This window comes from Panthera onca, chromosome A1, assembly GCF_046562875.1.
Source record: "Panthera onca isolate mPanOnc1 chromosome A1, mPanOnc1 haplotype 2, whole genome shotgun sequence".
NCBI lineage: Eukaryota > Metazoa > Chordata > Mammalia > Carnivora > Felidae > Panthera > Panthera onca.
The window spans coordinates 7,427,341-7,452,060 of NC_138339.1; the positions used below are offsets into that span (position 1 = coordinate 7,427,341).

General features: G+C 47.0%; 1 protein-coding gene across 8 annotated transcripts in view; it reads right to left on the reverse strand.

Annotated features, from left to right (window-relative positions):
* SEMA5A (semaphorin 5A) overlaps window positions 1-24,720 on the reverse strand; it is a 477,392-nt gene that overhangs the window by 448,205 nt on the left and 4,467 nt on the right. Inside the window, exon 1 of one of the 8 annotated variants that reach the window (XM_078444314.2) lies at window positions 9,887-9,907. The exons of the other annotated variants lie outside the window; for them this stretch is intronic. The gene's annotated coding sequence lies outside the window, so the exon portion shown is untranslated. Of the gene's footprint in view, window positions 1-9,886; window positions 9,908-24,720 lie in introns of those variants that run through there. 8 annotated transcript variants of the gene reach the window in all.

Below are 24,720 nucleotides of genomic sequence, written 5' to 3' on the forward strand. Positions count from 1 at the left end.
TCAAGTTTACAAAGCCTACTTTCCCAGGTCATTACAAAGAAAATAATGTCACAAAATAGTCTAGGGGCTGCACCTTACCAATGAGCTGACTCCCTCCAATCTAGTGTCCTGTAACCATAGCAACTCAAATTTGCAGACTGAGCACACACACGCGCGAAAAAGCAAGCAAACTAACACAAAGGAGTTTTTCCCCTTCTGGTCACAGTTTGTGGTAGCCACAGGTGAGCAAGGTCAAGAAAGGCAAGGATTTGCATCATCACAGAAAAAAGAAACATACGCAGTAACTGTGGAAACCAGACACAAACTTCAGAAATGACCTGCAACTGGCAAAGGCCAAACCACTCCGTTTCAGTCACAGAAACATTAACTATGGGCAAATTCCCCAAAATAGCTGAATTTGTGGAAGACGGTAACACAAATGTTTTACCCAAGCATCATCACACGTTGTGTGGTTTGCAGTGGAATGGTTAAATTACATGTTGTAACGACTGGGTTATTTACATGTGCTCAGTCTAGATTTTCATGTACTCTGAGGATATACTGGCCCTGACTTGAGTCAGCTAATTCCTTAGGTGAAAGGCACATTCCCCATCAATTCCTGAAGGTCAGCAGGATGGCATCTCACCAATTGTCAAGACTGAAGAAATTCAGGTAACTTCTCAAATATCCAATTGACACCTAAGGAAGATGAAGGATTGCAACGATCCTGCCCATTTTATGTTTCCTAAGCCAGTCCTCTGTAGATTTCCTACGTAAGGATCAATATACATTTCCATGGTATTTACACAGAGAAAACAAAGTGGGACAGCTTAAACCACTAACGACATCCACCCAGGTCCACGGCCATAGATGGCCTCCTCCCTTGGATATTTCCACAGAGTTTCCTGTTTATCCATTGGTCGCGGTCTCTCTCGCTTTCAGATCAGATATTGCCTACTCTTTTTTCAGAACAGTTTACACACTGCCTGAAGTTTAATGGATGCCCAAAAGGAGAAAATGACCACTCTGCTAAAAAGAGAGAGAGAGAGAGAGAGAGAGAGAGAGAGAGATACTGAATCACAGCAGGAGGTAAAAACAATTTTAAATATGAGTCTCCATGATGTTTTTATAGCCCAGAATGACATGTTTATCTTTCACCTACTTTTTTTCATTCCACACGAGAGTAGAAAATATTTTTTGAGCTTGATAAATGAAAGCTCATTTGGGGGCAGCTGCTACTTGAATTACTACTCTCAGGGTTAAATTAATAACTATGGCATATTATAAGCACATAAATATAAAGTTGAATTCCATTCTTCCTAGTGTATTTATGTGAGTTTTTGCCTCACTTTGTGTGTTGGTCCTGGGTTTCCCTCCTTTCTCTGTAAAACATGTCACCGCTAATTATCACCGTGTTATTAGGCACTGACAGAGTGTGCAAATAAAAGCTGACATTGTCTGCACAGCCGTTCCTGGCCGTGGCTTTTTGTAAAGCAACCGTCCGACTTTCAACTCAAACCTAAAACGAACGCCAAGACGTTTCAAAGTCAAACGTTTGCATTCTACTTTGAGCATCACACGTTGTTGATGCGACTATCAACCAAAAAACTTGAAGTTTCAAGCTACTGTTTTACGTGGCATTAGGGAAGAATAACAGTCCTGAACTTCCCATTGTTCGACTCTGGGTCTGCAAAGTGAGAAAAAGTTTCCCATCACCAAAACGCAGGAAGAGCCTGAGCTAGCGGCTTGACCAAGCCAGTGTCGTTTTAGTTTGGTGCTAATTCCCTGATTTGCTCTTTTTTTTTCTCTAGCCACATAGTTAATGCTGAAACAAAGCCTTTTAGGGGTTTACCACTGAGCACTCTATGTCTTAGGAGAAGGAAAAAGTCTTTAGATACGTATCCAATGGCCATACATGCGCTGAAGGCAAGGACCAGCAAGCTGGAACTACAAACTACCACAAAACCCACACAATTAAGCTCTGCAACCATCAGGGGCTAAGACAGCGCGGACCACACTAAAACCGTACTAAGATCGTAGTAAGAGCGCTAAGGCCACACACACTGAGACCATGCGAAGCCTGCTAAGACAGCTAGGGTCATGCTAAGACCAGCACAGGCTGGTTTTTCAGGCCTACGAATCTGAAGGCGTTTCGGTGCCTTCTATGAGATCATCACGGCATTTTAATCCATCATTCATTACCTCGACCACATGACACCTTTCCTTCTACTCTAATGGTACGTTTCTGATGGATTCTGATGCGTTTCCCTGCTCGAAACCCGTTTTAACCCTCATAGACAAGGTGCCTCTGCAAATACAGTCACAACGCATACAGGAAGCGAGAGTTCAGACCTTTGTGAAGGAAAGTGCTGGAGATATGTGGGGTGTCATCAAACCCCACAGCTGTAAAAACATAATCCCGTGAGATGGGGCGCCTGGGTGGCTCTGTCGGTTAAGCGGCCGACTTCGGCTCAGGTCATGATCTCGCAGCTCGTGACTTCGAGCCCCGCATCGGGCTCTGTGCTGACAGCTCAGAGCCTGGAGCCTGTTTCAGATTCTGTGTCTCCCTCTCTCTGACCCTCCCCCGTTCATGCTCTGCCTCTGTCTCAAAAATAAATAAACGTTAAAAAAAAAAAATTAAAAATAAATAAATAAATAAATAAATAAATAAATAAAAACATAATCCCGTGAGAAAAGATGGCAGAAAAAAAACAAGTGCTATGGGTGCCCATGAATGGTCCCCCAGGAAGGCCCAATCACCATGGCTTGGCACTGGTCTTCGTTCACCCCAAAATCATAATCTCTGATGGTAGAGGACCATGGTCTAAATGCAGTGACTCTTCTTTCTGCAAATCATTCATTCATTTGCTTTCCATTCACTGCTTCCTGAGCACCTACTATGCGCCAGGCAGGTTTGAAAGGTCTGAGCATACAGGGGAGAAAGCAAGCTCCCTGCCTTCTTGGGGCCCACCCTCCAGGGAAGGAGACAGCCAGCAAACCCACAAACCTATGCAGGATGCCCGTGTGGATGAGCCCAAGGGGACACCGCAGGGCAAAGGGCAGCACAAGTGGGGTGGGGACGAGGCAAAGCAGGCACTGAGGTGGCCTCTGGACGCAGGGGACTCTGGACCCAGCACAGGGGGAAGGAGAGCCAGAGGGGCTCGGGAAGGGGAGGGGAGAGAGAGAGGCCAGAGCAGGGCGGGGCCCGCTTAGGACCTGTGGTGCCTCCAGTCTTTGGATTTACTGGTTACGCCACATTTACCCGACCTCGGCCAGGTGAATGAAGCCATTAAGTGGTGTTGACGGCAGGTCCCAACAAGGTGCCTTGGGAACGGCCCTTCGCCTGTGAGCTTCCTCCCCAAACCCATAAACTACAGTCTAGTCAGGGGAAAGACACGAGACAAACCCGAACCGAGCGACATTCCGCCAGCTCCCTGACCAGCACTCAACTGTCAAGGACGCCAAAACCAAGGACAAGACTGAGGAAGTGCACAGCCACGAGGAACCCAAGACAAGACAACGAAACGTCACGGGAGGATTCTAGACGGAATCCTGGAACGGAGAAAGGACGTGGAAAAGGCGGAACCTGAGGAAACGCACATACAGTCCAGCCCCTGGTCGATAACAGAGCATCGATGCCGGCTTCTCACTGTGCCCCACGGACCACGCGGACGTAAGGCATGAACAGGGCAGGAGCACACACAGCACACAGGGACCCTCTGCTGTGTCTCAGCAACTTTTCTGTAAATCTAAAAGTACCCAAAGGTTTTTTTTAATTTATTTTCTTTAAAAATATACAAAGGTCCTCTGGCTAGGAATAATGGCTCTGGAATACAAAGTACAACAAAAATTGAGGATAAATATGCAACAACACCGGAGACTAATTATTCAGGATTTAACGCCTCTCTGCATATTCCTGCCAAGTGGTTTATCAATCCCATTAGAGGCCTCAAAGCCAGCCCATTCCATCTCTTTATAACTCTACGTGATTAAGGTTTATTTCTCTCACTGATCCTGGCTCTTCCCCTTGGGGCCACAAGTGACCAGAAAATCTCCCTGTTCCACGTCAACAATCCATCCAGTCTCGGGTGAGAAAGCTCTTCAACTCAAGTATTCCTTTGCCTTGGCTGAGTTCTGAACTTCCCTGCACCAACAATGTGTGTCGCCGCTGTGTCCCTGACGTGTCCGTGGTTGTCACCTCTCCAAGGAGGGGGCCTGGCATCCTCCAGGGAGGAGGTGACAGGTGAGTCTGCCTGCATGATGACCCTGTAGGGTCGCAGGTGTCTGAGGAGACGCTCAGGTAGCTGCAGCCACACCTGTCCCCGGGACTTCCTTCACCTTCCCTGGAAGTACAGAGGACCCTGAGGGCTCCACCTGTTCCCTGAGGATCAAGACTGCCTAGAGCCCCAGAACGCAGGCTCGGGCAGGCTCCCATCCTAAGAGGCCCCATCCCCATGGACAGAATCTCCCCTCAGACCTCACTTCTTCCCCCCCGCGGCGCCTTCCCGGCCTCACACAGGATCTCCATGCAAGGATTACTCCATGAAGGGTGCTGACAACTTCCGGGGAGAAAGGCAAGATCGGGCTGCCATAGTAAATGACCTCAGGCCGCTGGAGCATCCAGGTTGTAGGTCCAAAAGAGAAAATGGGGCAAAGACAATGGGCAGGCAGCAAATAAAGGGAGGCATGTCTCGAGTCTCCCAAACGGCTTTAATTCTCAGATTTCCCAAATGAACAACTTTAAAACTTTTTTTGTAATGTTTATTTATTTCTGAGACAGAGAGAGACAGAGCATGAGGGGGAGAGAGGCAGAGAGAGAGAGGGAGATCCAGAATCCGAAGCAGGTTCCAGGCTCTGAGCTGTCAGCACAGAGTCTGATGCGGGGCTCAAACTCACAAACAGTGAGATCATGACCTGAGCCAAAGTCGGTCGCTCGACCCAGTGAGCCACCCAGGTGCCCCCCCCCCCCCCCCCCCCAGTGAACAACTTCAACCTGGAAAGTTAAACCACACCTTGGTGGTTCATCGTAACTACGTAATTAATGATATTTAGCAAAAGTGGAATCTAAATTTGATCTCCAATAACTCGTCTTAACATAATTCAGCTTCTCCCTTTTATGTTTTGGTTGTAGAGATTCTACACAGTTCTTAAAGGAACAAGTCTTCAGCTGAAATCGAATTTACACAGCCTCCTGTGTAGTTTGGACGGATGCAGTGCCTAACACTATTTAAACGGCGGCTACTTGGAGGTAATTTTTTTCTTTTCCAAGCTATTATGCACACGCATATTTTGAGCTTAAGTAAGATAAAGATACAAACAGTTTTACAAGATAAAGCAATTAGTAAGCAATAAAGGTGATTTGATTTATAGAGCTAATACAAGAATGTTTAAAATCTATTATAAGCTGAAGAAATCTGTTCTTTATTTAGATAAAATGGGAATTAACTCTCCCACTCAAGAGGAAAATGAAATTGAAAAATGAAACATACGTAAGGGAACTGTGTAATCGCCAAACTGAGTCCCCACAAAGGACAATTACGATTTGAGTAGAAGAAGTAAATGTATTTTAAATGTCTAAATGTCACCTCCTTTTGCAGAACCTTATCTTATCACAGTCCCGTCAGAGATAGAGGCTCCCTTACTATCAGCTCTCCTAAAAGAAGGTGGTTTCAATTTCTAAAATGACCAACTTAATCATGCTCACGAATCCCATAAAAATGCAGGAACTGCACACGTTTCTAGAGGGAGAAACCATCTGAGCATATTTTTCAAATCTTAGCTCTGAGTGGAAGCATTCTGTATCATGTAAAATTGTTTACAAAACCTCAGAAATCAAAGCCATTAAGCACAATCTGAGTGCCTAAATTATTACACAAATGTATAAAAGGATACAAGGAGGGCCCAAAGGGAAGGGGGCATAGCTCTGTTCCTGCGGGGAGTTATCACTGATCTGTCATCATTGCTGCATCAAACCACCTGCTGGTGGACCCTCCTGTTGATCTGGAAGAAGCGGCTGCCGGGCAAACTGAAATCAGCAAATGATTATTAAGCACTCAAAAGCTTAACTCTCCACTCTGCGTCCAAAGCGAGTAACTCGGGACCATCCTTAGGGGCAGAATAGCTCCCTGTAGACTCTGCGGGCTTCTATCCGGATGCCAGCAAGGTGCCAACTTTGTATCACTGCCTTACGGACGCTGCGCTGGGCTGACTAGTGGAATGGTGCCCCCCCAAAATAATTCGTGTCTACCCGCAACTTCAGAACGTTACATGATTTGGAAATAAGGTTTCTGCAGATGTCATTATTAGTTAAATTAAGATGAGGTCATTCCAGATTAGAGTGAACCCTAAGCCACCTACAATATCCTTCTAAAAAGAGACACAGAGATGATGCCACATGGTGAGACTAAGGTGGAGTCTGCAGTGATGCGTCTACAAAACAAGAACACCAAGACGGGGGGCAACCACCGGAAACTGGGAAGCGCCACGGAACAGATTCTCCCTCAGAGCCTCCAGAAGGAAGCAATCCTGCCCACACCCTGATTTCAGACCGTTGTGGGAGCCCTAGGAAACAAATACAGATGGCAACAACAGCCACAACAATAATAGTGAGCATCCCCTTGGCCACAGTATAAGGACTTAGCAAATCTCAACCGCTATTAACGTAATTACAAATATATACGTAAACACTTTTCAGGGTAACCAAGGGAATATTTAATAAACCATGAGTTTTGAGGGCACCTGGGTGACTCGGTGGAGCGGCCAACTTCAGCTCAGGTCATGACCTCACGGTTCTTGTGCTCTCTCAAAAATAAATAAACCATTTAAAAAATAAATAAACTATGAGTTTTCTTTCCGCGAAGGGATTTTGAGTTTAGAGTTCTGCACTTCAAATACTTACTAAACACGTATGTATTGCATGACCAAAATATTTTAGGGTTTGACCTGGACCCCATGCAAGGATACCAAACACACAGAGAGGGAGAATAAGATACATGTAGATGTGTTTGGAGTAGAAATGAGACATTCAGATGATAATGAGATTCACAACAAGGCATACAATACATTACCTTGAATCACATCAAACAGGCAATAGTTGACCATTTTGGAAAGACAAAAATAGCTATTTCGTATGGTTTATGCCAAGGGTCAAAAACTATGGCCTGTGGGCCAAATCTGGCCCCCTACTTATTTGTGCAAATAAAGTTTTATCGGAACACAGCCATGCCACCCCTTTGCACGATGCCAATGGCTATTTTCATACTACGACAGCACAACTGAGTAGTCGTGACACAGACACGTGGACCTCAAAGCCTAAAATATTTGCCGTTTGACCATTTACAAGAAACCTTTGTGAACCCTTGATTTCACCTAATTTTTACATGAAATGACTGGCAGTGACAGCAAAGGCAAGAGAATTTCAGGAGCAGGTAAAATCGGTACAATGCATTCCCCGGGAGCCCAGATTTGAATTGGGACTTGACAAGGAGCTGGATTCTGAACCAGAAGGTACCGGGACTCTTTTTTTTTTTTAACGTTTGTTTTTGAGAGAGAGAAAGCAAGCAGGGGGAGGGCAGAGAGAGGATCCAACACGTACTCTGCACTGACAGCAGCGAGCCTGATGCGAGGCTCAAATGAACTGTGAGATCATGACCTGAGCTGAAATCTCACGTTTAACCAACTGAGCCACCCAGGCGCCCCCAGAAGGTACCAGGAGTCTTCAAGCGAGGGCAACAGATAATAATGGTTGTGCTGGCTCTCGGGCTCCAAATGCCAGGAGCACCCCCAGGCACTGAGACAACCCAAAATGCCCCCCCCCTTATGTCCAGGCACTCTCTCTGCTGAGACTCATCAGGGAAGAGGAATGAGAAGGAGAAAAGTTTGATAAGGTTTTCAGAGAGGCTGAAATTCCATGTACAGCAGACTGAGAAAGGGCAGGGAGACAGTATGACAAGCATTATACCCGGAAGATGGAGTTCTAGACATGTGAAATAATTGAATCTAGAGCAAAAAAAAAAAAAAAAAAAAAAAAAAAAAAAAAAAGATCGTACTGTTTGGAATATCTGTCCTGGTAGTCCTTTATAGGGCCATATTGTGAAGAAAATAATTATTCCAATGATTGCAGGAATTATAATTTTAAAAATTATGCAGAGCTCCAGAAAATTGGGAACCCCCGCGGGGTTATTAATAGCCAGAAAAGCAAGCAAAAGGAGCACTTCTTTCTCGTTAAAAGCCTCACACTTCATCCAAACCATGACCTCCTATACAACTTGTATGTTGAGTTGCAAAGTTCTTGCTACCAAATGCTTCCCAAGGTCATATAAGTACTGAAAGGAAGGGGGAATTTGCCTGGGTCAGGACAGTCCTCCTCTTCTCCACACACACCAATTAACTAACAACACAAACATTTAAGTTCAGGATTAAGCTAAAAAGCCACGTGGGATGCATGTGTATAAAACAATACGTAAACAGATATTTATGTGTTTGCATATCCGAGATTAAGGATACCTCAGACCCCATTTATGAGGGCCGTCCCAGAATAATACAGTTTACTGATTTTATCAAAACTAATTCATAGCATAAACAAGTGTATTTAACTACATAAACCAGCATTCTGCGACCCTGTAAAGATGTCAGCTTGCACGACAAGAATTATCCAGTTTAAAGAGACTGACCTAGAACGCAGTTGCTCCCGAGTTTCTAAAGGAAATACTGTCCGCCCTCAGTTAAGCTCCAAAGCCATTTCTTCCCTAAGAGTCATCAGTCTGGAAGCCCTGGAGTGGCTTGACTTCGAGTTAGAAGTTCTCGTCCCTGGTCCCTCCTCCCTCCACGCTGGTGGTCATCGATCAGGTGGCCAGGATTCTGGTCCTGTTTCAGCACATGATCATATATCCGGCCACATGATCTGTGTCACCCCTGCTTAGCTTTATGTGACTATGTAACTATGCCAATAATGGACGCCAACCTACCACGCCGGGCTGGGAGTGACTACAGCTAGACAAGGCTCAAAAGCTCTTCACAGGCATTAGAAAAGATCATGGAGTTTTTAACTTCTCACATCCTTCCCCATGCTGGCAGGAGCCGCTGTCACAAAACCAACCGAAAATGGATGTCAATGCTATCGTTCTGGGGCTGGGATAGCCAGGGTTCAGAGGGACCCAGGCCACGCTGAGCCTGAGCCAGCTCAACCACCACCTCTAAGCCTCCTGGGCTGGACGGAGAGAGCATTTTCCAGTTCTGAGAGCCGGGAGGGGCTCCGTTGAGGGTGCCTGGGTGGAGGCAGGGGCGGGGGGCACCGAGGCCTTAGAAGGATGCAGCCAGCCGTGCACCCTCCTCAGGATGCAAGCCTTCCTTCAGCCCCTCCAGGCCACCCATGGGAGGAAGCCAGCCCGGAGGAGAAGGCCAGCCAGCCCGGAGGAGAAGGCCAGCAAGCCTGGGATGCAGTCCACGCAGCTGGACCTCCCGGGCCTGGAGAAGGCTCCAGAGAGGATCTACCGGGGAAAGCGGAAGATACCCAGCATCCACCGAGGAGAAATCACTAGCCTTTCTGTTCGTTTACCTTTTCCTAACATCAAGTGATATTTGCTTTTTTGGCAAAGTCAAGCAACAATTCCCAGCCCTGTTTTTATTTTGGGCCAATTTCCTTTTTCTTCCCACCTCCCTCCTACCGCTCTGTGTGGGCATTCGTGGGCAGGTGACCTGCCAGAGGAGCGGATGCAAGGGCCTTGCGCAATGTGCTCTGAAGTAGAGAAAGATGTTAACCCACACCTGGGCTTGGCAGGAGACTTTCTATTCACAACACAAACACTTCGCTATCACTGGAAAGTGCTCACTGTGGAGCGGGCGATTCACATGCATCCCCGGTCTCTAATCTTCAGAGAACCGCCTACCAGGCAGGAAGGGCTCTTACCGTTTTAGAACTGAGAAAAGCGTGGCACAGAGAGATTGAGACGCCCCTCAAATTCTCCTAGAACTGAGCTACAAAGCCAGCCACTCCGATCCCAAATCTACTCTGGTAACCGCGACATTCATGCTGCCTCATCATCATCCTGGAAAGAGCTACAGGACTTTGATATTTAAGGATATCCTGCAATGTTCATCGTGGAGCAAAAAAAAAAAAAAAAAAATGCATTTTGATGAAAAAAGAAAGATCGTTCATTCTGTAATTTGTAAGTTTGACATCCGCATGTTGTATCTGCTGAAGTATCCGTGTGTTTGCCTCCAAATCCTGTCGTTACAGAAACGACGTCAAGTATGATTGACCTTAGCAAGTGATTACACATGTCTTTTATTGGTTCCCATACACTGCACACGAGGAATGACGCGGCAGATGGGACTTTTCCACAGATGGCCTCCACACAATCTCCCGTCCCACATGTTCTGCTGCGTGCTTTGGCACTTGCCCGTCACTACGTACTCGATGTCTCCTACCCGGGGATCTGGGCGAGCCCGAGGGCTGTCGTGACCGCTGCAGCACGGCGGAAGTAGCCGGTGCCAGCTCTGGGCACGGCCTTAAACGGCCTGGAGTGTGTTTCCTGTCTGTGGAAGCCCATGCCTTCGGGTAAGGGGAGGGAAGGCACACGGAAGGACCCCCTGGCGCCAGACCTGTGAGTGAGCCCATCTTGAACATCCAGCTCTCGGAAGCCTCTGATGATGCCAGCCTACCTCCTTGTGTCATGTGATGTGACGGCCACCTCGTGAGAGACCCGGGGAGAACCACCCAGCTGAGCCCAGCCTCGTGAAAGACTGAGAGAGAGAGAGTAACAACTTAATGTCCTCGGCCACTAAGTTAGGGGATGATGCATCGCATAGCCACAGATCACGGAAACAAACAAATGTATCCATGTGCAATGATACGCACTGCATCGCCTACAGGTGAGGTGACCCTTGAACAACAACGGGTTTGAACAGCTTCTTTGGCTGACAACGACAGCACGGTTCTGTAAATATAGATTTCCCTTCCTTAGGATTTTCACGATAACCTTTTTCCTCTAGCTTACTTCATTGTAAGAATACGGTATGTAACATGTATACACATGGAACGTAGTAGTCAACTGTTCATGTTCTTGGTAAGGCTCCTGATCAACGGAAGGCTATCAGTAGTCAGGTTTGGGGGAATCAAAAGTTTTAAACACATTTTTGACTGTGTGGGGGGCAGGGGTCACTGTCCCCAAGCCCCACCCCGTGTTTTCCGAAGGTTTATTGTATTTACTTCTGAGAAGAAAGATAAGAGGGGCCTCGAAATAAGTCTACGTGATTTGCCTCTGTTCCCAGGTATTAAATCAATTTCACAGGGGAGCCAGGCATCGATAGATTTCAGGAGGACCCAGTTCCAGAGGTCTGAAAAGCCTTTGTGATCAGGTAGCTCTCAGGACACAGTGGTTCTATGTGCAAGACTTGGCACTTCTGGAAGTCCCTAGAGAGAGGCAGAAGGGCAGCTTCTCCGAGTTCTGAGCCTGCCATAGCTGTATCCAGCTGTATCCAGATCGTTGTGGCTATGGCAAGTCCTCCCCCCACCCCAGTTCTGAGAGCACCAGCAGCTGTCAGCCATCTCGCAGTCTGGGGACCACCTAAGGACAGCAGCCAGGCCCTGGGTGGGGAAAACTGCTTGCCTCGGTCTGCCACCCCGCTCTCACCGCTTCTGCCCCATGTTACTGAAACAAAGTCCGCACAGCCTTCTCGCTGGCAGCCAGGCTTCTCAGCAGCTTCCCCAGAGGTGAGGATGCCACTTGGCCGGCCCCAGGGGGCAGCTGGGGCCTCACTCTCCCCCTGGCTATTCCCCTACCTGCTGAACAGCTCCTTCCCAACAGCTTCAGGACATAGGACGGTGGCCTTTATTTCATGCTAAGTGACTGAACCGAAATTACCACTAATAAACTGCAATTAAAACAAAATAAAACATGCAAGCTCTGTATGCCAGGAATATTTCAGACACTGACCTCTAGGCCTCTGCCAATAGTGTTAAGCCATCTACTGAACTGGTGCCAGAATTTTTTTTTTTTTTTTTCAAATTATAAACTAATGACATGCTTTCAAATACTGGCCTCCTCCTCCGCCTATCTCAATCCTTATAAAATTCCATGGGTATATTTGGAAGTAAGTAGGAAGTTAGCCTTCAATTATTCATGCGTCCTGTTTAAAACTCTTCACAAGAAGGGGAGGTGGGGACTGTGAACTGAAAGGTCTTTTGGGTTCCACCCTCTTTCTACTACTTCCGTACCCAGATCCTCACTGCTTTTACACTCTCTTGGGTCATGTGGAACAGAAGCCTTCAGAATAGTTATCCGGAACTTAAGCACCATGAAATGCAGAGGGTGTCATGTTCAAATAGACTCAGTAGAGCATCCATAACCTCTAAGGAGAAGGAAAGAGCTGGGAGGACAGACAGGTGCTAAAGGGCACAGAGGAACAGAAGGCAGACTCTTCACTCCCCTTGCTGCTCTTGACCTCTGCGTTCTCCAGCTTTGTCAGGTGCAACGGTTTCCAAACATGTGTATCCCAAGCACAGTTGGCAATCCGTTGCTGCACTGGGTTATACCCAGAAGGGACAGACCATGACAGCCCATGTGTTTAAAGAAAGAAAGGGGGGCGGGAGGGAGAGAGAGGGAGAGAGAGAGAGAGAGAGAGAGAGAGAGAGAGGAAGGAGAAGGGAGGGGAGGAGAGAAGAGAGGAGAGGAGAGGAAAAGGAAGGAAAGAAAGGGAAAGGGAGGAGAAGAAAACAAAGTCATGTGCACACAGGGCTGCAGGTGGTGACAGGAGAGTCCATATTCAGGAGCCACATTTCTTTACAGGTAGAGGATTTCACAGCTGCACATAAGGTGATATATAATTAAAACATAAACACATCTGTGCCAGTTAAACACCCAAAGGGAAACAACACACATAACTCGCAAATTCGTCATACCTGAAACACCACCCTGGCAAAAACAAACAAACAAAAACTTCCTTGGTAGTAATCTCTTGCTCCAAAGCCACTTGCCAAAATTCGTGTCCTGACAAGTCGCTGCTGGTTCAGGTTTACATAAAGGGACAAAACGGAAGGAAACAGAATGGAAGGGCGTTCATCCTTCCGGTTCACAGACACACATGGAACGAGAGACGGCGGGTGGGCCCCGTTCGCACACCACTTGAGACACGTGGGCAGAGTGTGGCATCCAGCGTCACGTTCACCGTGGACCCATCACGCGCCGCAGACAAAGCAGCGGTCGGGACACGGAGGGCAGTTTGTGAGAGAGAAACGGCCCTCCTCCGGAAGCCCAGAGTCTGGGGATGTTGACCGACACGCTGGAACCCCTGTAACAAGAAGCTTCTGCACATCGCAGGCGCTGCTCGGGGCGGGTGGGGGGCGCTGGGCGTCTGAGCACACAGTAGGCGAGCGGAGTAGATGAGCACACAGCAGGCGAGCGGAGTAGATGAGCACACAGCAGGCGAGCGGAGTAGATGAGCACACAGCAGGCGAGCGGCGTAGGTGATAGCGCAGTAGGCAAGCGGACCCGGGCGGGCAGGCTCCCCAGGGGCGCTCTCTGGCAGCCTTGTGACCAGACTGTTGCTGCAGCACCAATTCTCCTGTTCCATCCCGGGGCTCTTCCACTTCGGGAAAGGCTTATTTCCCTTTCCTGACTGCAAAGCGCATTAACCACGGGAAAAGGCAGCCCAGCGGCCAGGGTGGATGCTGCGAGTTTGTCCCTGCGAACACCGGGAAGCACACCGCACGCTGGCGGCCTTGGGAGGCACGGCGGTCAGCTTGTCCAACAGGGGTCCGGGCATCCAAGTTCCCTGACAGTCCCACGGGGGTGACCGTAAACTTCTCAAAGGTCCGGAAAGGAAGTCCGTGAACACCCGGATCCTTACTCACCTGGAAGCTCCTGATCTTCAGGCCCTCTCTACTCGAAGAGAACCTAGAGAACCTAGAGAACGAGTCTGAGGACACCACCGCCTCGCTGCAGGTGCTCTGAGAGAGCGGCTGTGCATCCTGGGCAGAGGGGACCGAATGCAGGTCCAGGCCTCCTGGGTGTGCACCTTCCAAACCTCCACTGCTCCCTCAGTCCCAGGAAGTGAGGCAACACGGCCAGGGCACAGACAAGCGCACTGTCCCCACTGTGCCCAGCCCCACTCCTCCACCTGCTATCACAGCCCTCCCGGATCAGGGTTCTGGACAATCCTCAGTGTCCGAATGAACCCGAAGCCTCGTTAAAGTTCTTGAAAATACACACCAATGGAGCAGAAACCTCTGTCCTGTACACACTGTATTCCCAGGGCAGGGCTTGGGCTCTGGCACAAAGGAAGCTTCTGGTAATCATTTTTTAGGTAACTACACAAGCTACCTTTCATCTGTCCAGCTCCTCTGGACTACACTAAAAAGAAATGGTCCACGTTATAATGGAACCCCTGTGTAAGCCCTTAAGAACATGATATGGGGGCGCCTGGGTGGCTCAGTCCGCTACTCGTGTGACTCTTGGTTTCGACTCAGGTCATGATCTCATGGTTCGTGGGATCCAGGGATGGAGCCTGCTTGGGATTCTCCATCTCCGTCTCTTTCTGCCTCTCTCTCTCTTCTCTCTCTCTGCTTCTGTCTCACTCAAAAATAAATACATAAACATTAAAGAAGAAGAAGAACATAATAAGTCACCATCTCTCTATGAAGGTTTAGAAAAATCCCTGCCTGGAGACAAACACTGGACAGCCTCCCCATGTTGCAAATTCTGGAAGTCTATGGAATGGTATTATCAGTTAGGAGGCCCTCCACATTCAACAGATAAGATGCTAGCATTCAACCAAATGCACTGCCCTTCCTTTGAATCAAGTCAACCTCCTGTCTGCCATGTCAGTTTGAACTAAGACGACAGAAAGGCTTGTCAGAATAAAACTGTTCAAAAGCAGCTCATCCTCTTGTAAATTGTGGATTACTTTACAAACAAACAAACAAGTAAACAAACAAACAAAAAACCCTTGGGGAAAAACAGTTATCAACCATCACTGCCAAGGACAACTGTAGGCTACATATATATTGAATAATGAAGTGTTTCTCTAGCCATAAGGAAGTGGAAATAGAATTCTTTCAAAGCAAACCGGTCATTTGACTCTGGCATGATTGGGGGCAACATGTGTAAGAGATCTTTTCAGGAGGGTAACTGCAGCTCTTCTTTTTACTACGGATGAAAGGTTACTGTGATAAGCGAGACTTTCAGCCTGAAAGGGTCCTCCTTTGACCTTCTGTTCATGTAAACAAAACAGGAGGGGGGAAGGAGGATCTCGGCTGTTCACCTCTGTACCCCTACCAATAACATAAACATAGCCGTCGGGTTTTTAACTGTCCTCATCATCAAGGCACTGTCATCTTCCAACAGGCTGAACCACTGCCAATCTGATCAGCGCCCACTCCCTAGCCCCGAATTCCATAGTTTCTGACCCCTTTGTTCACAGTGAGAGGTGATTCGTTTGTGATCTCCACACAATGATGTATTGTTTGACCAAAGCAATCAATCCTAACGTCAGATTCAGGTCGGCAATGCAAAGATGTGGAACAGGCACGTTGTCTGAGCCCTTGACACTGTGCTGTCCAAGATCCCGTGACTAATTTTGGATCCTTGGAAATTGGCCACCACAGGATACATTTGAATTTGCTAAAAATAGCCCCAGTGCCCCTCCAAACGTTCCAAATACTGTGGCAGCAAGAGAACCGTGCTCAAAGCTGGCTTACTCCCCTGGAGTGCAGTAAAGGGACAGAATTTCATGATATGGAATTTTTTGAGATCATCCATAAGATATTTTAAATAGACTTTTCACTTTAGAACTGACAGTTAAATAACTTAAAGCGAAAGATGATGAATATACAACCGAATGTCTTTGCGCTAAGTAGAAGCAAGCCATGTTGTATGCCGTAGATCAATAGAAAACAACTGATACTATTTTCAGAATACTCCCTGGGCCTCCACTCCACTTAAATGTGGAGCATTTAATTAAGTAAATCCAATTAATCATCTGGAAGCCAATGTGAGAAAAGGAAACAGCTAACAACCTCCCAATTGTTCAGAAAGGCAAAGCATTTCAAACATGTACATTTTACCGTTCCTTACGTACTCTAATTATGTCTTTATAAGAATTCCTTTAGCTTTCTACCAATTCCTAAAAATCTAAGGCCAAACTCTTTTACAGAAGTACACCTACAAAATCCTTTCCTCCCTACACATTGGAAGATACAAGGGACGGACCTGGTTGGCACTGGAGCTTGGCAGATGGACCTCCACGCGGGAACTTTGTCAACAGCTGACATAAGCTATAACATGTTCGTAACATACATATATTCATAAACTGTAACATGATCAGGCAAAATGGCTACTTGGCAGAAGTCAAAGTCGACCCCAAGAGCTAGATTTAAAAAGACACAGTAGCCCTTCCCTGACCAGCAACAAAGATAAACATGAGCGATCCCACACACTTTGAAATGAGCAGCCTTCCCAGAGGTGTTTCTTGTTTGTTTTCCTAAATGTACCCCTGCAGGCTTAACTAAACCAGGTGTTCAGTCAAAAGTGCAATTAAAGAAGAACCCCCAAAGGCCACTCGGGCCCCCCATATCAGTCCCCTAGCTGAGCCACTCACTGACTGCACTCTTTGTCCAGGCGTCTTGACTAGGATTTTACCAAGCCTCCAATCGTGGTCCTGTTCTCCCCACTTAGCACGTCCCCCAACAACCCCAAGGCAGGAAATCTGGTCCCCAAAGCCAGCTCTCGGGGGAACATACACTTTTAATTTAAACACAAAAACTTAAAAGCCCATCAAAAAACACTTACTTAGCGGCAAATCCTAAACTGCATTCGGGCCCATGAGCCACACACCAACGGGCTCTTCTGCAAATCACAAGCTCCCTGACAATGGGGAGGATCAGAGCTTTTGCGGCCTCAGACACAGGAGGAGGACAGAACAAGCCAGTGTGGCCTTTATTAAATCGAAAAGAGTAAGTGGAACCAACATTCTCTGGAGTTCAGAGGGGTCTCCATTACCCAGGATGATCCTTTCCTTTCTGTGCCCCTCCTTCATGTTGACCCCAAACTGACCCACCAATGGAGCCAGGGGTTCCAAAACGGGAGAAGTAGGCAGGGTGACACTTTGGAGCATTCTGGAAGCCGATCTGCACCTTACTGTGCTGTTCGAACCTACAATCCCTGGCTGAGAAGTCATGATGATTCTTTTCCCTCTGAAGAGAGAAGATCAAAGTAATCAGCCACTAAATTAAGAAACCTAGGATTTTCTGAGAGATTATCAAGAAACTTAGGGTCACAAATATGAAATGAAAAATGTTGATCTGGTCTTCTTCCCCAATTCACACCAAAGCCTACACTACTCCCTTCTAGCAACCAAAACAAACGAATAAAATACACTTTTAAATTGTGTCTGAATCTGCAGTGTGTGATTTTTGCTTATAACTTGCATTATAATACGAAAAAAGTCTCAGGGTGCTGGGGTGGCTCAGTCAGTTAAGCATCCCACTCTTGATTTCAGCTCGGGTCATGATCTCTCGGTTTGTTGAGTTCAAGCCCCATGTGGGGCTCTGCACTGACAGTGGCAGAGCCTGTTTGGGATTTTCTCTCTCTCCCTCCCTCTCCCTCTCTTCCCCTCCCCTGCCCTCTCTGTCTCTTCCTCTTTGTTTGCCCCTCCCCCACTCATGTTGTCTCTCTCTCTCTCTCTCTCTCTCTCAAAATAAACTTTAAAAAAGAAAAAAGAAAAAAGTCCCTTTAAATTTTATGTAGACCTAGGAAAATGCCCTTCTTCTCAAACAAAAACTTACAGTATGCTACTCTCAGTAACCCCTTCCCCATGCCTGTCAAGTTCATCTTCTCTCTGGTCATGGTCCAAGTTCAAAGCATTCACTTTCTTGAGCCTACCTCAGTAAACAATGTGTCAATAGATACTCTTTTAAAAACGGTCTTCAAGGTATTTTAATTGACAGGGTATCTGATCACTATGAAGACTGATGTTCCCCTCTATTGTTCTGCGGTTTATAACTTTAGCAACGAAAGTCCCAACCTTTACACTTACTCCACGAAGTTCTGCAGAAGAGAACCTACTGCACAGATGCCCGGGTCCGGGATGCAAGACGTGTGGGACCTCCGGGAGGCCCCTCAGCTGACGTCATCCCCAGGACACATGCCATCAGATCCCCACTGTGAATCCTTCCCAGGCTTTCCTCTGCACCAAGAGAAACCTCAAGGAGATGGAAACCCAGCAGGTGGGCCTGGAGAAATTGTTCAAAGTTAAATAACATTTGCAGGCGTAAGCTTTCGAGTGAATGAATCTTTGCAATTCTTACTTGCCAGCTTGCAGTTTCCTGAATGATTTCTTTTCACGAGCTAGTGATAGGACCTAGGAGTTTCCATCACTGCTGGCAGACGGAGAGTAAATTTGGCTCCAGGCCTGACTCTGGAGTCGGCTCGGAAAGCAGAGACGGCCACGGTGCACTGGCTGGCCTTGCAGAGCTCTGCAAAGGGCTCCCCTCCCCACCCTCCCGCAGCCCCACACCCCTGAACACTGCACAGTTCACATCCAAGGGCGGTATTTCTACATATAGAAAGTTGCGGGAAAACACTGGTTTAAGACGCGCATTGTAAAAGAAAGCGACGGGATGGATAGGAAGAGTGGGAAATGTTTCCAACCCGAGCAAATGGGTTTAGGTATCCCCACCTGCTGAGCACCACCTTTAAGGTATGACTGGGAGCCAAGGAAGTCAGAGAGAGATCCAAAGAGGCTTCAGGTCCCTTCCACCATGACGTGACTCGGGAATGGAGGCGTTCCTACTGCCCTGGAGCAAATGCTTCGAGCTGCATGTTTTTCCCAGCTTGGGAACACCATCCAACGTGCAGCAAATGTCGGGGTGTGACTTAACAGCCATCACATTCCTGTCACACTCTTAACCGACCTAGATGAGGTCCGACCTGTATGAGCCAACGCGAAGCACCACACGAACGAGACTCTGGGTGAGAGAACATGTCTCGCACAGTCATGGGGCATCAACAGGAACTCTGAAGCCCCTCGGCAAAGAGTCAGGTGCTGGAGACGCCAAACAGTATCAGACAGGACAAAACCTGGCAAACCCCTTTCACGTGGCGGGATGGACACTGCAACAGAGAAGGGAAGGCAAAGAGAGTGAGCCGGCTCTTATTAGAAACGATATGGTCAATTAGAAGACGTCACGAACTCAGCTTGGCTCAACGCTTTTCTGGTAAAGGAGGAACACGATAATTAAAAGGCTGCTGGATTAGTAAGAGAAAACTGAAAAAGCCATCAAAGGATATCTGAGGAACAGCCCTGTTGGAACAGAAAAGAAACCAGAGTCCAGCATTCTCCTTCTCACACTGGGCATCTGCGCCCCTTACCCTGGACAGAGTTCAACATCTGGGCATTGGACCCTTGCTCTGAAAACATCATCTTCCTTTTCTATTTACAGCCTGGCAATACTAAACTTAAATCATGAAAATGCCTATCTTTACCTCCTAGCTCAAACTTTATAGGAGTTTTCCTTTGCTGACAGGTTGGCAAACTTCCTCCGATTTTAAACTTCAGAAAAAGGACAGGAAGTAAGGTAAGGAGGTATCTGCACATTAGCCTTACACAGCCCAGGGCTGGGAAGTGAACATTCCAGGCTGTTTCCTGGTTCCAAACTGCCAGAGTAAAGTTAGGATCCTATACGTCTTAGTGTTTAAAATCAATATTTGATGTTAACATCTGGATGCTTTCCAGAAAAGGAAATGGTTAGGAAAAAGTAAAAAATCATCAAAAGTAATAGTCTAATGCGTTTTCTCCACTGAGGACAATGTCTTCACATAGTTCCTGACGTAACACTTCCTCTTATTTCATTATGATCAATTCTAGCTATCAGAGCCGATACAAATCCAACAGTTCTCTAAAGGAGGTCTTAAAGCAAGAGAACATCACATTGCTTCTTATTCCTGAGGTTTCAAAACTAAGTATCAGTCCTAGCAACATGGAAATTTCTCTAATCATGTAACCAATCTGTTTAACAGAATGCCTAACTAGTTATCCTTGAAATCTGGGAAATATTAGCTCATTGAAAATGAAAGAAAACCACCACTAAAAAATACCCACGTAACCAGTGTGTTATTGACCAATTTAAACCATCAAAAGTGACATCAAAAATAAAAATGTCACCCACCCCTTTGCCCTCTAATAAGCAAAAGGAAATACTAATGTAATCTCAAAAATAATTCCTTACCACTCACCAAAGATGAGTAATAATTTAGGATTGGTAATAGAAAAACATAGTCATTTTATAATTATTACTCTTAATTTGCATCTAGGCTGCAAGTTTGGGAGCGGGCAAATGTGGGGTAAGCCAATGAGAAATAACATTGGTAAGAAGTCAATAAAGCTATCGCACTAGGATTTGAAATTTGGTCAATCTCAGTTGTTGCCTGCAACTTCAAAGACTGAAGAAATTAAGCGTCGTTAGAAAATGCTTGTCGGAAACATCACAGGGCTGGATAAAAATACTTTATTGCTAATGGAGAGACGCACATGAGCTCTGAGGCCTGCAAGCTGCAGCCAGCTCTCGAAAAGCCATCCTGGGTGTATCTGGAGCTCGGACAGTCTGTGCCAAAGTAAACACTCCCATGGAAAGTCACCATGTGGAAACCAACTGGTGTGGAGAGAGTAAGGTGCCCGAGAGAGAGCCGAGGAAGCCCGTGGCAGGAGGCAGAGAGGATTTTAATGCCCTAAACAGATGGAAGTTGCAATAAACAAGAGGGAACAGCTAAAGACACACCCCCACCCAGAGACAACAGTCCAAGAGCAAGGAAATTACAGGCAATTCATATGTAGCTCTCCCCATAACCTAATTTCAGCTTGCGCTTTAACCGCAAAACTTGTCAAAGCAGAATAGAAAGAGCTAGAAGCGATGCTACGGCGACTCTTCTCTAAAAGGAGAAAAAAACAAAACAAAACACTCTGCTTTAAGTACTCAGGCTCTGGGCATTTAAAAAATCTGCACCCTGCCACTGGATCTGGCTGTTAGAAGTTGCCTGCCTCACCAGCCGCAGGAAAAGCCGTGCTAAGCACAGGTACCAGGACCCAGAAGCAGGCATCGTTGAGGCTTTGCCCACCACAGGAAAGCAGCACTGTTTGTGAGCAGAGCAGTTCTCCAGAGTTCCAGACCCTGCAGCTCTGACCAGGAGATGCTGTGTTTCCAAAGACTGCCTCCCCTCCACCCCCAGCTATGCCACATAATAAAACGGACAGAACAACAATCCAGTCTAAAGCATGACTGGGAACAGAGGGCACCAAACACACCCACGAGCTAGACTGGCTGGTGAGTTGAATTGAGTGATTTAATTCGGTTCTGTGGTCTCATCCCAAAACAACCTGGGTTTGCTCATTTGCGTAAAAGAGGTCACAATGCGGACACACTTCCCAGGAAGAGCCTCAGCGTCAAAGAAATGCCCATCACCTCAGCATCCTCCAGCCTCGGCACCAGCCTTTGTGAAACTCAGGGAAACACAGAATAGGACTGCCACTAAACGGCAGGATTTGTTTGGGCCGATGGCAGTTTAATTTTTTTTGTAATGTTTATTTTATTTTTGAGACAGAGACAGAGCATGAGTGGGGGAGGGGCAGAGAGAGAGAGAGGGAGACACAGAATCCCAAGCAGGCTCCAGGCTCTGAGCTGTCAGCACAGAGCCCAACGTGGGGCTCGAACTCACAGACCACAAGATCACGACCTGAGCCGAAGTCGGATGCTCAGCCGACTGAGCCACCCAAGGCGCCCTGGGCCAATCGCAGTTTAAGGCACTCAAATAGTAGAGATTATGTCACAGTTCCTTTTTTTCTTTTTAAACAACTTTTATTGAGATACAAGTTACATACTACAAAATTTACTCCTTGTAAGTGTACAATTCAATGGGTATCTTAGTAAATGTACAGGGTAGGGTTGTAGGACTCTCCACAATCCAGTTTTAGAACATTTCCATCATCCCCAAAAGACCGGCCTGGCCATGGTCAGGCCCTCCCAAATCCCCATTCCCGGCCCCAGGCAACCACTAATCTGCATTCGGTCTTTATAGGCTTGCATTTTCTAGACATTTCATACAAACTGAATCATAGGATATGTGGTCTTCTGTGACTGGCCTCTTTCACTAAGCATAATGTTTTGAAGTTCACACACAGTACAGCATATATCAAGAATCCATTCATGTTATTGCCGAATAGTAGTCCATTGGATGGCTATACCACATTTTGTTTACCCACTCATTTGTTTTGGCTTATTAAATCTATAAATCCAACTAAGTGACCAGGCTTATTGGCCTATTCTCAGAAATAAGAAAGCTTGCCATATTTCTAAACTTAGTCTAGAATTCCTGAACTCTCTATAACGTATGAAGATACGTAACGAGGATTTCATGTTTCCTGGAATTTTTTTTTTTGGGGGGGTGCTATTTTTTTTTAATGTTTATTTATTTTTGAGAGAGACAGACAGAACACAAGCAGGGGTGGGGCAGAGACAGACAGAAACACAGAATCTGAAGGAGGCTCCAGGCTCTGAGCTGTTAGCACAGAGCCCAATGCAGGACTCGAACTCATGAACCGTGAAATCATGACCTCAGCCAAAGTCCAAAATGCTTAACAGAATGAGCCACCGAGGCGCCCCGGGAGTGCTATTTTAAATAAGTAAACAACATCTTTGAATTTCCATTTCTTATGTTTTAATACAGATGTCTTCAAACACATAAAGTGTCTTCATGCTAATTGCCAAGTCAAACTTCTCAGTCCCAGGTGCCCATCTCTCCTCCAGCTGAGACCATTCAGTGCCCCCTCAGGTCCCGGGTCCAAGGACCCCATCCTGCACTTCAGCAGCTGCAGTCTGACCAGCCCTGGACCCACACTCAGCAGGCAGGGGCCCAGCTTTCTTGGTTCTACCACTGCAGGCAAATTCAAGGACTTGTTCCCTTGACCTGTCCTCTGAGTCATAACTTAGTTCTAGTGTGTTTAGTGTTACCATTCCTGAGGCTCCACCTTGGTTACCGAACACCCTCACCACGCTTGCAGAGATGCCCAAGCACGCTTCCGGTCTCCTCCTCCCCTTCATCTTCTGGAGCACCTGTTTCTGTAAGGCTCCGGGGACACGACGCAGAGGTGGGGTTCTGACCCAGACCCAGCACGGAGGCTTGGCCATCTCCAAGTCCCTCCACGTACTCCACTGGCCGACTCTGCACAGGGACCTCAACAGAGCCTCTATCACCATCTGAGTCAAACAGGGACAATTTCACCACCATCAACTGCTGCTGTCCACACCACCCCCTCCAGCTGCCCGCTCTGGCCGGGAATCCGGGGGCACCACCGCAGACCCGTCTCCAGCACCAGCAGGCGGGCCTGTCCCCTTGGGACTCCTCCAGTGCCAGCGAATGCTCCCTCTAAGGCTGACGCCTCTCCCAACTGCCCTGCCCGATTAGGCAAGCAGCTCTATTAAACCGTGGGCTTCTAGTAATTATTCTCCCCAGCTGCCCTAGAACTTTCTTAAAGTCAGGTCCACAGTTACAACACACAGGAATTTACACGGCAGACAGCTCAGAAGCAAATCCGTTATTTAGCTCATGCTGTATGTCAACGGACATTAACAATGGCTTAACTACCACATCTGCTGGCCCAAGGGAGTTTAATATCCAGAGCAATTATCTTTGCTTTGTACCACCAGTTACAAACACTGTTGTCAGCTTTATAATCGGTCGAGTTTTACAGCCGGTCTAAATCTCGGTCCCGTAAAAGGAATCCCAGAACCCAGTTGCGATTCTAAAATCCATGTGGTTGCAGGACGTCCAACCCCCCCCCCCCCCCCCCCCGGTCCCTGGCATCCGATGCGTTCTTTCAGCAAAATGCTAGTGCGGTCCTGGCAGCCGGCACAGCTGCATCCTTGGTGGCTTCGGAAGCCCTCTCCCAGATGTGCCCCGTCTCCGGTTTTGTTACAGAAAGGGAAGTTCTTTGTGAGGAACTTTATCTAGAGTCAGTCTGGGAGGAATGCATTGCTTCCAGGAAGTTTAAGCCAAGCAGTAGCCATTTGATGCTTCTGCAGACAACTCAACAGAAACCGTGTAGCAGAATTTCTCTTACTGCTTTTTTTGACTCTGCTTTTCTTTGCATAGGCACATCATAAATCGTTGTCAAATGTTGGGTGAATTTGAACTGATTGAAAGAGGCTCTATTTCCCGTGAACAATTTGTCCTTGCTCAGTCCTGATTGTCACTTGCCTAGAACTTATTTAATTTCACATCTCAGCAAATACAGTATCATTGCTCCAGGAGAGCTGGCTTCTGATACCGTCATTCTCCTGGTTATTTATCATACATATCTGTAATTGAATTACCCATTGCAGTAATGTGATCTACTCACAAATGTACATAAAAATGCAACATAACATACAACTGTTCCAACAGATACTTTCTCATCATCCCACAGAGGCACAGGATGGCCAATCCTAGAGATACAGTGACTAGTAAAGAATGAAAGACGGGAAGATAAAAGATTAGTGCCTTCACGGCCTTCCAGAAATAAAAGATATTCACCCCCAGAAAAATTTATCCTCTTTCAGAATACGGTGGTTTTCAATATTCATCAGGAAACCAATTCTAGCACACATGGGGGAGAAAAGAGAGCAAAGAGGGGAATGACTTTACTTTTTCCAAATGTAACAGTACTCTGCCAATATATTTTAAAACTCAGGAGAGAGACATAGAGTATGTCCAT